Here is a 14,980-nt window from a genome sequence, read left to right as displayed (position 1 = left end):
TCTTGTAAATTACTGGTAATTTCTGCTTGAAATAATGGGAAAGACGGTGGCACTATTTGCGTAGGATGCACACAAGGAAACTGCTCTCTAGGCAGGAAATAGCAATAGTAATTGTGGTGCAAGATATATGCAGGGATTTTACGAAAACTGAAAACTTTATTATTTTTTTTATTCGTGACACTTCCAAGGAGTCCAAAGACCTAACGTGGGAGGACACCCACTGTACAACTCCCTGTCTCCACCACTGTACTGAACCTCTACTACCGATCATATACACCAACGCCATCCACAACCACCGCTAGTATTTTTTGTCTCTAAACTGCATGTGTTCTGAAGGGCTGATTTGTCTGTATGCGGGATGAAAAACCTGAGTTTCTAGGAGAAAAAAACCTTGCTACCACTGTATGAGATTAGCTAACTCACCTTCAATTGAAAAAGTCCATATAAAGATTCCTCCCGCCACAGCGGGAATCAAACTTAGGCCTTTTCTAATCGAAGGGCACAATGTACTGTCATTCTTCCAATTGTACTATGGAGGCTCTTTCCTAAAATTTTAGTTTCCGAAAATCCCCACATATATCTTGCACCATGAATTTTAATTTTGGGAAAAGCAAGTACAAGTTATATTCGAGTAAATACGGTATGTTTATGGCAATGTAAGGGAAATTTGCTTTTATATCTAATAAGTTAAACGTATTCATTGACAATAAATACTTCCAATCCATATTTTAATGACTTACGATTTAATAAAATCCAAATCCACATATATACACACTTTAGAAAATGGATATGTTCCTTACGAAACACGAAAAGATATATCAAATGAAGGTAAAGGAGTCATGCCACGTCTGGCTGCCTGGTGAATGATGCAACTGAACTGGATGAAATTTGTACATCAGTATATCGTGGAGATGGAGTGCTTGTAAATAGGATCTTTGTTTCTTATTTTATTATTTCTTATTATTACTAAAACAGTTGGTAGGGTTTGCTTCTTTATTGCATTTTTATTTAGTATAGCTGTACTTAATAAAATTGTATTATATTAAGTTAATGTATACAAGTCAACGAAGATGTTTGAAATGTATTTATTTATTTAATTGTTTTTTTAAGGTGAGCCCTGGGTTGCGTGCTACAAAAAAGTCGTTGGCGTGCCACGTTCGGCTAGCATGCCAAGGGTTGCCCACCCCTGCTCTAGACTAACCATAGATAAAGAATACAATAAATATGTTTTCGATGGTTTCGATAATGACCCAAATAATATAAATGTGTAACAGATTTAAAAAAAACTAATGATGAATCAGGTATTTTATCATTTTGGAATCATGCTTGTTAATTTTTATACATGCATCAAAAGGATTAAGCAAAAACCCTAATATAATAGGGAACTGCAGAAATATTATTACTGGGATCCTAAAACCTGTCGATGGCCTTAGTTATACACAAAATTAGAAGGAAAAAAAAACAATATGCTTTCACAAATGTGTACTGATTGTGTAATGCCTGCTGCTGAGATGCAGCCATAAGCAATAACCAGTAAAGATCGTCTTATCATGAGTTTTATTGTTTCATTTTTGAGAATTTGAATTATAGTATGATAGGGAAATGTAACGGTTTTGTTATATTTATATTTTGTTTATTTTAGTTGTAAGTATAGTTGTTAAAAACTAATTGTTAATTAAGTAATAATAATTACTAATTTAACATAAATAAAAGAATCGTCGACAAATAAAATTGTGTCTCACCTGAAACACCCCCCAAAAGTGCTGCCTGGGGCAGACCACCCCCTCTGGAAATAATAAAGATGGAAATGGAGCGCAAGAAGCTGGATATGTTGGGAATAAGTGAACTTAGATGGACAGGAATGGGCCATTTTCAATCAGGGGACTGTATGGTGTATTGCTCAGGACATGAGACGTCGTAAAAATGGAGTATCCTTCTTACTCAGGAAAAGGATTGCTAGGTATGTATTAGGTTTTAATCCAGTGAGCGACAGAATCATTTCTCTCAGAGTCAGTGGACATCCAATAAATATGACCATTATACATGTTTATGCACCCACTACAGAGGCACCAGAAGGAAACAGAGCAAGTGTGAATTTCAAGACTAGCATTTGCCCCTGATTATGAAAAACTCATGAGACAGCCTGCACCTCTATCATGAAATGAAGTGGGTGGAAAGGAGACCAATACTGTTCCTTACTCAAGAACTATTTAGATGAAGCAATTTGAGAATGTATTCCAAGGTTTAGAAAGTTAAATAAGACAATTGAAAAATGCATTGCAAAATGAGTATAATAGCAGCAATTAGCCAACAAAAATTTCTTGGATTGCTTTCAACGAGCAGTCAGTTGAAGAAAGAATAATTATGAAAGGATTATATTGGCTGATAAAAATGGTAGATTGGCGAAAATTGGCAAAAAAGCAGGAGAGTAAGCTAGGCACATTTATGAATGGAGAATGAGTAGCATGAATGAAGAGCATGACATAGGGTATATAGGGAGACACTGCATGAGAAGTGTAGATGATGGTTTCAGGAGTAGATGTGTGACTTTCTTGTGAATTCACAAGAAAGTATTAAGATAGTCAAAGATGTGGGGATAACATTTAGGTCTGGGGAGGAGTCTAATGTCAGCGATGATAGCAGGAATGGACAGGGGGAGTGTGGAGGAGTCATATCCGAGAAATGGGGGTCACTAGAATATAGAAACAGAAATGAGCTAGTGCTAGAATTATTTGAAACAAGGAGGATGAAATTGTAGCATTGATAGAGTTCATATGCCCAAAAATTGTTGGTATAAGTGAGACATGGTTGAATGAGGATGACATTTTGACAGGAACAGAGATGAAGGGATATGTAGTCTCTCGTGAAGACAGACAATACAAAAAGGAAGGAGGAGTGCTATTGATGATGATCAGTAGCGCACTCAGGATTTAATCTTGGAGAGGGCCGAGCACTCAAGATTTAATATTGGGGGGGGAGTGCACTCATGATTTAATCTTGGTGGGCCGAGTTGAGTTGACGATTTGAGAATGCACACTACATTGCATATGACCTATGACTGAGCATCTGCAGTGATTGCCAATACATGATACCCATGATCTCCTCTGGCCCAGCTCGGGCAAACAAAGTAGCACTCGGTCTGCAAGAGCACTACTTCATTCGCTTTGCATTCACAGTGGCTGGGATTCCCGAGAGCTATAGGGTATTCCCACCTTATGTGATCACTAATTCATAAGTAGTATAGATAAGTAGTAGTATTCGATAGTAGTATCATCATCAGTGGTGCACCCCCTTCATGGGTGTGCCACTGATGATGATGATAGAGCAATTGTGCACATGTAGGGTGGAGATGCAAGTAGCAAATACTTACAGTGGTTTTGAAGCAGTATGGTGTGATTTGGAGATGACAGGATGGCTTGTTTAGTAGGGTGTTATTATAGACCTGGTAATGTGGAAGGCAGTGAGAAGGAAATGTTTAGGCAGATTGGTTTGGCTGATAAGAAAAGGGTGATCATTATGAGAAATTTCAATTATGGTAATATAGACTTGAAGTAAGAGACCTCATCATGAACCACACCGAATGAATTTCTTGAATTTTTAATGGACAGTTACCTTAAGCAGTATGTAACAGTGGCCACATGCAGATCAAGGATCTTAGATTTGATTATCTCAAAAGAAAATATTACTGTAAATGAAATGTCATATCTTCCTCTAGTGGGTGAAAGTGACCATGAAGTGATTACTGGGTGGTGGCTAGCCATATTAGGACTTTTGTGAGAAAGTGTTATATGTGGAACTACACCGGTGTTCAAAAACTAAGGACAAACTACATTTTTAATTGTATATGAAAAAAATTTTCATGACTAAATATGGACATAAATTTATTTTCAGCATACTAATAAGTTATGTAACACAAAAAATGTGTTATCAATTTCGTACAAATTAAATTACAATATGTTTTTGGCAAAAATTACAAATTTCCTAAGGACGTAGTTAAGGAATTAATGTAAAGTGCTTATAGAAAACTATGCGGAGAGAGATTTCATTGTAGAATATGTTATTGAACTGCAATGTAGTTCTAACAACATCGTCCCATGTAGCAATAAGTGATTCCAGAGTTCTTGAGACAAACTGGCTCACTCCTTCTTTTAGAGCACAAGTAAGGTCTTGTTTGTTTTCTAGAGTGGAATTTTGAGCTCCAATGCATCTCCCTATTGTATCCCAAACGTGTTCTATAGGTTTGAGATTTGTGGAGCTTGCTGGCTACTCAATTTGATTATTATTATTAATTGACACCTCCAAGGAGTCCAAAGACTCATCGAGGGAGGACACCTACTCTACAGCTCTCCACAACTCAAATCTACCAACTATAACTAGCTACAACCACACCAAAGCCATCTACCACCTGCCATTACCACTAGTATTTTCACAGATAATCACAAACATCCATGTGCAAGATTAGAACCCACAGCCTTTTGGGTAGAGAGCAGATATGCTAACTGCTTGGCCAACCAGGCCAGCAATATCCTCACTTTTCAGAAATATCTCCACTGATCGTGTACAATGTGGTGTGGCATTGTCATCCATAAAAATTGATTCTTCACTTATAGCTCCATGGAAATATCGAACATGACATTGAAGAACTTCTTTGCCATATCATTCACCAGTCATAGTCCCTTTTTCCAGTACTCATAGCCCAGTGCATCCATTAAGCATAATTCCTCCCTACACCATGATTCTATATCCCTTTCAAGAACATTCTCATGATGGTAAGCAGTAATACTTTCCTGCCACATCAAGTGTCATCTAGGGTCAGAGGAAAGACTAAAACACTTCTCATCTGTAAAGAGTACATTAGCCTATTGGTGTCCAATTTTTATGGATACAACACCACTGAAAACATGCTCTACGATGAGCTGTGAATAAAGGGATGCAGACTACAGGCCTTTGGGCATATAAGCATACTTGTTGCAGATGTGTTGCCACAGTTTGTCGAGTTATCTGTGTTTGAGTGGAGCCAACTTGCAAGCTTTCCTGCTGTGGTGCATCGATTACATTTTGCTGTTATAACCAAAAATTTCTCTTTGTGCTCTGTATTAGAGTGAGGATGACCTCTTAGCAAATGTCTGGAACACATTCCATTGGTTTGAAATTCTGTCCAGAGCCTGGATAGAATGCTATGTGAGGTTCAAACTCAGGCAATATTAGTAATTCTGCAGCCTTCTTCAAGCTTTCCAATAATTCTTTCCAGCACGAAATCATCTAGGTAATGTCTTTGAGAAATTACAAGATGTCCAGGTTTGCAACTTTATTCCTTCACAGAAAGTGCTTCCTTCAAACACAATTTGCTTAGTGCAGCCTTTTGCCTTTTATCCTGTTCACAGTGCAACCTCTTTGCATGCAATCTGAAAATTTGAATCTGTACCCACTTTCTGCTTGAAATCATCAGTTATACAAATTGCCACAAGCTGATTCATCTGAATTTGCAGTTGCAATCTTCAGAAATAATGTTCATCCTCAGATTTGAATACCAGTGTATGTATAGCTACTGTCTTTTGCAAAATGTTTGATTACAATATGTATTGCTATCAAGAAAAAAAGAAATGGGAGAGGAAAATATTGAACTTCCTGACTAAATTCCTGACTAAATATGCAAGTGAAGAACTGTAGCCTTGTTTACAACAAATAATTATTTTACTTGTTGTAAAATGTGAAACAACATGGTGGTGAAAAATCATTTTCACCAACATGACCATGTCCAACATGTTAAGTTCAAGAAACAGTGAAAAACCTTAGAAGAATGGAAAATTGGCCACTTTTCTTTTTTTCTAAAGCAATAGTGCTTTAAATCATAATCTTTTCTGCTCAGCTATACATAATAAATATTACAGACATTACATATGCTGAAGAAAAGAAGTTGTATAGTAAACCTGTGCAGTTTTTTTTTTTATGTTGCTGATACCAGGCATTTAAAAAGGAATTTAATCAACTATCAAAGAAGTGTGAATATTTAGGGCTTCTAATAAATGATTACCATGGACTACACAGTAATTATTTATTGTGTGCTTAACTAATTATTATGTGCTTAACTATGAGACTGCTACATTATTCTAGCACTGACATTCTTTCTATTAATAGCAGCAGAACCTGGTATAAGGAAATCTTTAATCTCTTTCACTTCTTTGAGTTTAATAACTTACAAGTTTCAAGGATACTCTAAAATTGGACATTTTTGACATCTAGAAGCATTCTAGGTGACCATAATGTGAGTGGTCTACACCAGTGCGTCCCAAACTTCTGGATGTCAGGGCCCCCTTTGCAAAAATTAAAATATTTCACGACCCCCTTGAAAAAAAAATCATAATAGAGAGATATATTATTATAATATTTATTGTATTTATATTCAATACACAGCGAATATTGCAAAAATCAAATGCACATATTATATTTTTTGCCTCTTACCATTTGGTTCTGAAGACGATGCAGGCTGTTCTGGTAAAATATGAAATACTTTTTTTTTTTTTGAGTCTGTTTCTGCTTCTTCTGACTGTTCGCGGGATTTTTTTTCATTTTTTTATCAGCCACTTATCCATCTCAGAGTTAAATTTTTTTAACGTAGAATAGATCAAATAATAGCACCACTTACCGATACTGGCACACCACAGACTAACAACATGAAATTAGTGAATATTACCTGAATAAGGGAATCCCCAGACCAGGAACATTTTTTTCTTTTGTGACTTTTCTCCCTTTACGGTAATTAAGTCTAACGCGAAACAGATAGCAATGGCAGGTTATTAAGAAATGCATATGATTGGTGCAGTATTAACAAAAGATCGCACAACCGAAAGACAAAAGCATTGCTGACAATTGAGTTGAAATGCTAACTCTCTTCAACCGAATTCCATATGTGAAGCTGCCATAACATTCATTATATATATATTACTTAGTTTTAACACTTTTACGAATTTTAACACGTTCGGTTGAATTTTATTGCTGCCTTGGGAAATCGAACTCGCACACATCTAATTAATAACAATAGTTTTTAGTTAGATACTGTGTTTTCCCATGCAACGTATGGTTTTGTTTCAGTCTATATAGCATAGTTTCTGTATGAGGGGACATGTGATTCATTAATTAGTGTGTTTTTATCCCAGTTGTCTCTAATTGCACTATTTGTTGAGAAATATATTTCACAGACTGCTCATACCTTATTCACTGGCATAATAAAAGTACTTGTTTTTATTGCCTCTGCAGTATAGTGGCTGTTAGGGAGGGCGTGTTGTTTACCACTGCAATCGAGTTACTATCTCCTCACATGAACTTGTTTAAGTTTTTTTCATGTGTGAAGTATATGCGAAACTTTTATTGGTAACAGAAAACTAGCTCGGATTACAGTGATAATATAAAACGAGTTTTGATATGTATATCAAGTCAATATCAACAGTCCCTGATTACAAACGCGTGATGAAAGGGAGAGGAAGATTTGGAGCTTCCCTGGAGAGCATTCGAAGTAAATACAATTAACCACTGCTTTGAAATGAAACATATGAATAAGCAATATTTACTAATATTCATTAAGCACCGAAATAGGCAGGTAGCAAAGTTTGTGAACCAACACCAATGTGTGAATTTTTCTATTAAAATATAAAAAATAACAAAAAAGAAATAATAAATAATAAAAGTTAAATACGTTTCTTTTAAAATAAAAACAAATCTACTTAGTCTTAAAACATTTTAAATTTGTTTTCATTATTTCACGGCCCCCCCCCTGAACAAAACCTACAGCCCCGAAGTGGGCCGCGGCCCACAGTTTGGGAAGCGCTGGTCTACACTACCTAGCCAAAAGTGGTAGCCCACCCACATTATGGTCACCTTCCAGTAAATGCCATCAAATGGTGGTACTTTAATATTGGAGACAGTAGAACATGCATCCTAGAGCTTCTCTCTTGCTCTGCATATTTGGAACATATTATGCAGTGTATTAGGCATTCTATTGCTTAAGACAAAACAGGCTTTTTTTTATTATTATTATTCAAATATCATTTATGGAATGTTAGCAAAAATATAGTTTTGAAAATTAGCAGTATTAAATACAAGTGTTTTGCAATATTGTATTATGTAAATTTTATTGTTCAGTTCGATGATTTTTTATTTTTATTATTCGATCAATTTTTATTTACACTACATAATATGTAGTGTAAATAAAAAGTCTTCACACAGTCTTCACCTGAGGATATAAAATTTCACCTATTCTTATTATGAGAAGGTTATCACACATTTCCATTTTCTTAAGTCATTGTGGTCTTATGGTTAACTGCAGAAATGACTGGAAAGTAATCCCAGGCAGAGAAGGTCAACCTTAAGTTAACCTAACTACCTTAAGTTAGACTTTTCTAACTTAAGGTAGTTAGAAAAGTCTAACCACCTGGCCTTTCCTACTTTCCTACTGGCCATCTCTGTATTTTACTTCCAATTGGTCTTTGGCTGTTCCGTTGCATGAAATTGGTGAAAAATTAAAAAGATATCCTTTGGCTATATGATGATATAAAGGAGCTGCGGCCTTTTTCTGACTCTCGTCCTCCTTCTTTCTCCTAATGTGATCAGGTTCTCTTGCACCAGTATATTACTCCAGGCCAAAACACCAATTGGAACTAAAATACAGAAATGACTGGTACATGTGGTTAGATGCCTTAAGTTGGCCTTTCCTGCCTGGGATTACCCTCTAGTCATTTCTGCAGTTAACCATAAGACCACAATGAACACTACTTTACTTTATTATTCTTAAGATCCAGGCCTCCATGGAGTCAAAAGACTAATCGTGGAGGTCCTTCCTAGAAAAACACAAAGTCTATCATACCACCTCTTGAATGCATTGACCATTTTCGTGCTCTTACCACTCTATCAGGCAATGCATTCCATGGTTCAACCACCCACCATGCCAAGAAACCACTCCTCACCCTCTTTCTCACAGTTTCCTTTCATAACTTCCAGGGATGGCCCCTTGTCATGACTCCTTCCCTCTGTTCCACCAAGCAAAAGAACTCCCCAGTGTCACCCCTGTAATTACCTCTCAACAGCTTAAAAGTCTCAGTCATATCACCTCTCCTTCTATTTACCAAACTCTGCGGTCCACATTACCTCAGCCGATCCTCATAACCAACGTATAGTCCTGAAACCATCTTTGTTATCCACCTCTGTCCCCTTTCCACAATTAATTTATCCCCTTCAAATCCTGGGGACAAAATTTGAGAATAGTCCAAGTGTGGCCTGATCAGGCTTTATACAGTGGAATGACAACTTTTTTTAATCTCTGCGGGTCAGCATCCTTCTCAGTATTGCAGCAATCCTCTGAGTTACCTTCACCACCTTTTTAATATGTTCCCTGAATTTCAGATTTTTATCAGTCATCAATCCCATATTTCTTGCTTCCCCTACTTCCTTCAGTACATCTCCTCCAACAGCCTCCCATCAATGTATCTAAAACTTCAAGACTGTACATTTTGCTGCATTAAATTGAGATCCCCATCATTTGCCCATCCGTCCAGTTTATTCCAATCATCTTGCAAGGCTGCCACATCTGCACTATTACTATAATAATAAATTTAGTTTAATCCTTTATCCAAGTGTGAGCAAACAAAGTTTGCGCCTGAAAGTATCTTCAGGACTGGGTTAAGGTGGTACAACACCAGGGCAACTCGTTGCAAAGGTGGAGCAAGCTACCAACACTCCTATCTCAGTATCTCCTATAATGCAAAACACATCTCCTTGCGGATATGTCTAATGTTATGCATTAAGGGAAGGGCCACTACCCAGACTAGTTTCGACCTTTATTGAGGTCTCTTCAGTGGGAGCCAGGCCAAAGTGGAGATATCAGGCAGAAGCATTAGCAGGTCATCTCTACCTATAGGAATTGCCAATTGGTGTGCCACCCTTTTTTAATAATTTACTCTGGATTTAGAGAAAGATGTTGAAAGTTTATTTTTCACTTGGTTAGAGTATAATAAATTTAGTTTAATCCTTTATCCAAGTGTGAGCAAACAAAGTTTGCGCCTGAAAGTATCTTCAGGACTGGGTTAAGGTGGTACAACATTGTGGTCATTGTTATGCCAAGTGAAAAATAAACTTTCAACATCTTTCTCTAAATCAAGAGTAAATTATTAAAAAAGGGTGGCACACCAATTGGCAATTCCTATAGGTAGAGATGACCTGCTAATGCTTCTGCCTGATATCTCCACTTTGGCCTGGCTCCCACTGAAGAGACCTCAATAAAGGTCGAAACTAGTCTGGGTAGTGGCCCTTCCCTTAATGCATAACATTAGACATATCCGCAAGGAGATGTGTTTTGCATTATAGGAGATATTGAGATAGGAGTGTTGGTAGCTTGCTCCACCTTTGCAACGAGTTGCCCTGGTGTTGTACCACCTTAACCCAGTCCTGAAGATACTTTCAGGCGCAAACTTTGTCTGCTCACACTTGGATAAAGGATTAAACTAAATTTATTATACTCTAACCAAGTGAAAAATAAACTTTCAACTGCACTATTACTAATAACCCTTCCTAGCTTCACATCATCTGCAAACAACTAAATATCCTCCTGCAATCCACTGACAAAGTGATATAAATTGATATAAAGGTTAAATAATATAGGTCCTGGTACTGAGCTCTGTAGGACTCCACTTGTAACCTTTTGTCTCCTTGATATTGCTCCACCATACTCAACTCTCTGATACCTATCGGACAGCCAATCCTGAATCCAGTTGACCAATTTGACATCCAAATCCATGTGCTCCAACTTAAATATCAGCTTATCATGTGGCACCCTGTCAAATGCCTTTGCAAAATAAAAAAAATAAAAAAAAGGCAGAATATGCCTTTCATTCATCAACAACTCTTACTAAAGCAAGAGTACCCCTTAACAAATCTATGTTGACTCTCACAGATAACATTACCATCATCTGCCCAGTGCTACATATGGTCCCTCATTAATTTCTCAAGGATCTTAAGAACTACAGATGAAACACAAACTGGTCTATAATTTGACACTTCCAGACTGTTACCACCCTTATGCAATGGCACTATCTTGCCTTCCTTCCATTCTTTGGGTACCTTTCCCATAGCAAGACTTTAATTGAAAAGCCAGTTCAATGGAGCTGTTAGTTCTTTAGCACATTCTCTCAAAACCCATGGTGAAATTCCATCCAGTCCCACTGCTTTATTGATATCCACAGTACTCAGTATTTGAAACACACTCTCCTCTTGCACTTCTAAACCTCAAAACCTGCCCTTTCCCTCCTGGTATTAAAACCTCCTTCTCCAGGCCAAAAGACCAGTTGGAACTAAAATACAGAGATGACTGATACAGGTGGTTAGATGCCTTAAGTTGACCTTTCCTGCCTGGGATAATCTCTAATCAGGATGAAATACTCCAATAAAGTGTTCATTGAACATCAGTCACTCTATTCCCATTTTTATCCCACAATGTCATTCTTCCACAATCATAAAATATTCACTAGGCTTTTCTTTGGATCTTTGGGCCAGTCCCTTCTGATATTCCAGTTTTGCCTTTCTTACCATACTTTACTCTCCTGGCCTGAGTCTTATATTCTTCATGCATCTGATCTCCACCTCCTCTCCTTATATCTCTTCCATAACCTCTTTTTCACCTGCAGTTCCTGTTTGATATTGTTTGTCATCCACTTTACACCAAACTGTGTCCTCTTTTTCACTAGTGGAATACGGCTTACTATTGCTGCTAACAAATATTCCTTCACAATTTCCCAAGGACTAATGATATCTTGCCCTTCCAATTCCTCTCTCCATGAAATTTCCCCAAGTTAATATCTAAAACTATTATAATCACCCACCTTATAATTCCACATATATTTCCTTCTCTTTGATACTCTTGCATGTCTATTCATCTTTCAAGTCAAAACCACATGTTCACTCTCTCCAACTGGGGGAAGAGATGCGATCTCAGTTATAATCAGCTCTTCTGATGCTATGACCAAATTGAAAACTCTTGAACTTCGTGTTCCTTCTATTACACAATGCCTGAGACATTTGTCCTTCAACAATTCTAGAAATTCCATTCCCTTATTACTACATGCATTTTCCTCTTCCCAATTTATACTGCCATAGTTATAAAATCTCCCATAACAATCATTCTTCTTGCACTTGCCAACCTCAACTGCCTAAACATCTTCTGCTCCTCATCCTCTGTGCTCCTTGGTCTTGCCCACCTCCGCCTCACACCATATGCTTTTAAAACTATCAGTGTCAATGCCCTCCAAAGCCTATACTTCGAGAGGACATAAGTCATCACTTAAAATAAGTGATGACTCCACCACCATGTTTTTCCTTCCTATCCTTTCGAAAAATGCTGTACCCTGCTACTTCTATTCCTGTTATTATATCATCTTTCGTCAACCATATCTCAGAGATCCCAATAATCTTTGGACATGCTGATGCTATCAGTGCCACCGATTCATCTCCTTTATTCTAGATACTCCTGGCATTAGTATAAAGCATAAAAATGTAATTGTTGCTATACATTATGAAAATTATGGATAAAACTACCGTATTAGAGTAAAACTTTAGTTTAATATAAACCAAAATATACACTCGGTGTTTCAACCTTCACATTGAGGTCATCTTCTGGAGTATACATATATATATATACAAAGAAACAAGTTGCACTACACTCTACATGGCATGTTAAAGTTACTGATCAACCATTAAAACTATTTGCCTGACCTCTGTTATTGCCCACTCTTTACCAGTTACAATTTATATGTATACTTATATAAGTAATTTTATTTTTTGTTTATTTATTTATGTATTATTTTTTGTATGAACATGTTACTCTCCAGCTTAATTTAACTTTGTAACCTGATAGATAATAATAATAACAGGACTCTCGCTTTGATGTAGTGAAAGTGTTTTTTTTGAAGCACCAGAGGTCAGGCAAATAGTTTTAATGGGTGATCAGTAACTTTAGCATGCCAGGTAGATTGTAGTGCAGCTTGTTTCTTTGTATGTATACGTATACTCCAGAAGATGACCTTAATGTGAAGGTCAAAACGTCGAGTGTATATTTTGGTTTATATTAAACTAAAGTTTTACTCTAACATAGTAGTTGTATCCATAATTTTCATAATGTATTCTGATCACTGTGTAAGCATGAAAGAAAGGAATCACTGTTTCTATACCTATCCTTATCCCCTACTGACTCCACTGGACTCAACATTACGCAATATATTTCCCCTTCTTCGAAGTACCTATTCCCACAAGAGGCCACGCCAGCTACCATCCACCCTGGTACTTCTAGTTTCCCTGCATTGACACACCGACTCGTTCAGAAAACAGCAATCTCTCTCTTGATGCCTATCTCCTTCCTCATTCAAATGCAAGCTGTCTCTCACATACAGTTCCTATCTGTTCTCAAATGCCCTCCAAGCATCCACGTATTTCAAGCCTCTCTTCTGACACATTCTACCTATCATGCTATTCATTATTAATGCTCTTCTACTTAGCTCATCATTATCATACCTGGGCAACACACACTATCTTTCTTCTCTGAGTTTTCTTCTGTACAGCCTCAAGCATAAATCTTAGATCTCTTGCCACCCAATTTACACTGCCTCTCAAGCCATTTGTGCCCATCATCACAATCATCTCATCCACTATTTCACCCTGCTTAATTGCCATAGCCACACTTTCTATCATTCCTCCTGGCAAACATTGCTCTGGCATCCTATTTCATGCCACAGATCATCCAATCTGCATACATCACACACCTCTTACCATTCTGTTCCTTGATTGCTCACTTGCATCCCTCACTCTCCCTCCTCTAACACTTTCTCTCTGTGTTTCCCTACTTACCTGCCATCTTTACATCGCTCTCTCTCTCTAGTTCCAGCACTTCCTTGTATTCTTCTCATTCCCTTCTCTTCTGCTGTTTCTATTCTCTCCTCTTCTAGGGTGAACTTTTTCACCTCAATAAAGGTCAAAACTTGTCTGTGTAGTGAATCTTCCTTCCCATTATGGTTTTGCATTATGGGAAGTATCATTATGGGATACTATGGCAACAGCTGTGAAGTCAGCAGCCTTTTAATACATTAAATTAAGCATGCCAAGAAATTATATTCTTGTTTAATCCTTTATGGAAGTATAACATCATGGCTAGGCTGCTTGTATAATATAGAAGCTGATTATTTTACATCAAAAGCATTAGTATCCCATAATGCAAAAGTGTATGTTGCTATACATTATGGGGAACAATCACCTTAGACTGGTTTCAACCTTCATTGAGGGCCTCATCAGTGAGAGCTAGACCCAGAAGAAATACCATGGTTGAATTAATGTAGAAGCCATATATTTATTATTACATATTTATCACTTCGCTAAAGGATTTAACAAGAATATAATTTCTTGACAAGTTTAATTTAATTTCTAATCAAGTGGAAAATCTTTCTACAGACTTTAAATACAAGTAAACTTTCATTAAGTAAGTTCACACTTATGCTTGAGTATAGGATTAAAAGAAGAATATAATTTCTTGTCAAGCATAATGTGAATTCTTATTGGAATCTGCCTCAGAATTCTTGAAAGCTTATCTGGCTAACCTGGTTCAATGGGCAAATGAGAATGAATATCAACTCAGAGTTGCTAAATGCAAGGTTATGCATTTTGGAGATGCAGGCAGTATTACATAAATGGTAATTTGCTTTTAGTGGTAAATTAAGCTTGATATCTGAGCTGATAGTAGAGAGCAAGCTAAAGTTTAGGTGACCACATTGTTATGGTGGTTAAGTTATCACATGAAATTTGGGAAGCAACTATGAGATGCAAAGTAAACACTGGTGTACGATGAATCTCTGACTCCACGGAGATTCAATGTTAATAATAATTACTCACTTACACTCCATTTGCAAGACATACTTTCTTCATTTGCTTCCACAAAACTCTCATCCCCCTC

The 14,980-nt window shown here is 37.0% G+C and overlaps 1 protein-coding gene across 1 annotated transcript in view; it reads left to right on the top strand.

The window, feature by feature from the left end:
• Window positions 1–14,980, top strand: part of LOC150104937 (uncharacterized) — a 352,647-nt gene that overhangs the window by 50,840 nt on the left and 286,827 nt on the right. The gene's annotated exons all lie outside the window — the stretch shown is intronic.

Source organism: Typopeltis vanoorti, chromosome 7 (assembly GCF_054136105.1).
Source record: "Typopeltis vanoorti isolate ZY-2024b chromosome 7, IOZ_Tvanoo_1.0, whole genome shotgun sequence".
Lineage (NCBI taxonomy): Eukaryota > Metazoa > Arthropoda > Arachnida > Uropygi > Thelyphonidae > Typopeltis > Typopeltis vanoorti.
This window is presented reverse-complemented; position numbering and strand designations above follow the sequence as displayed.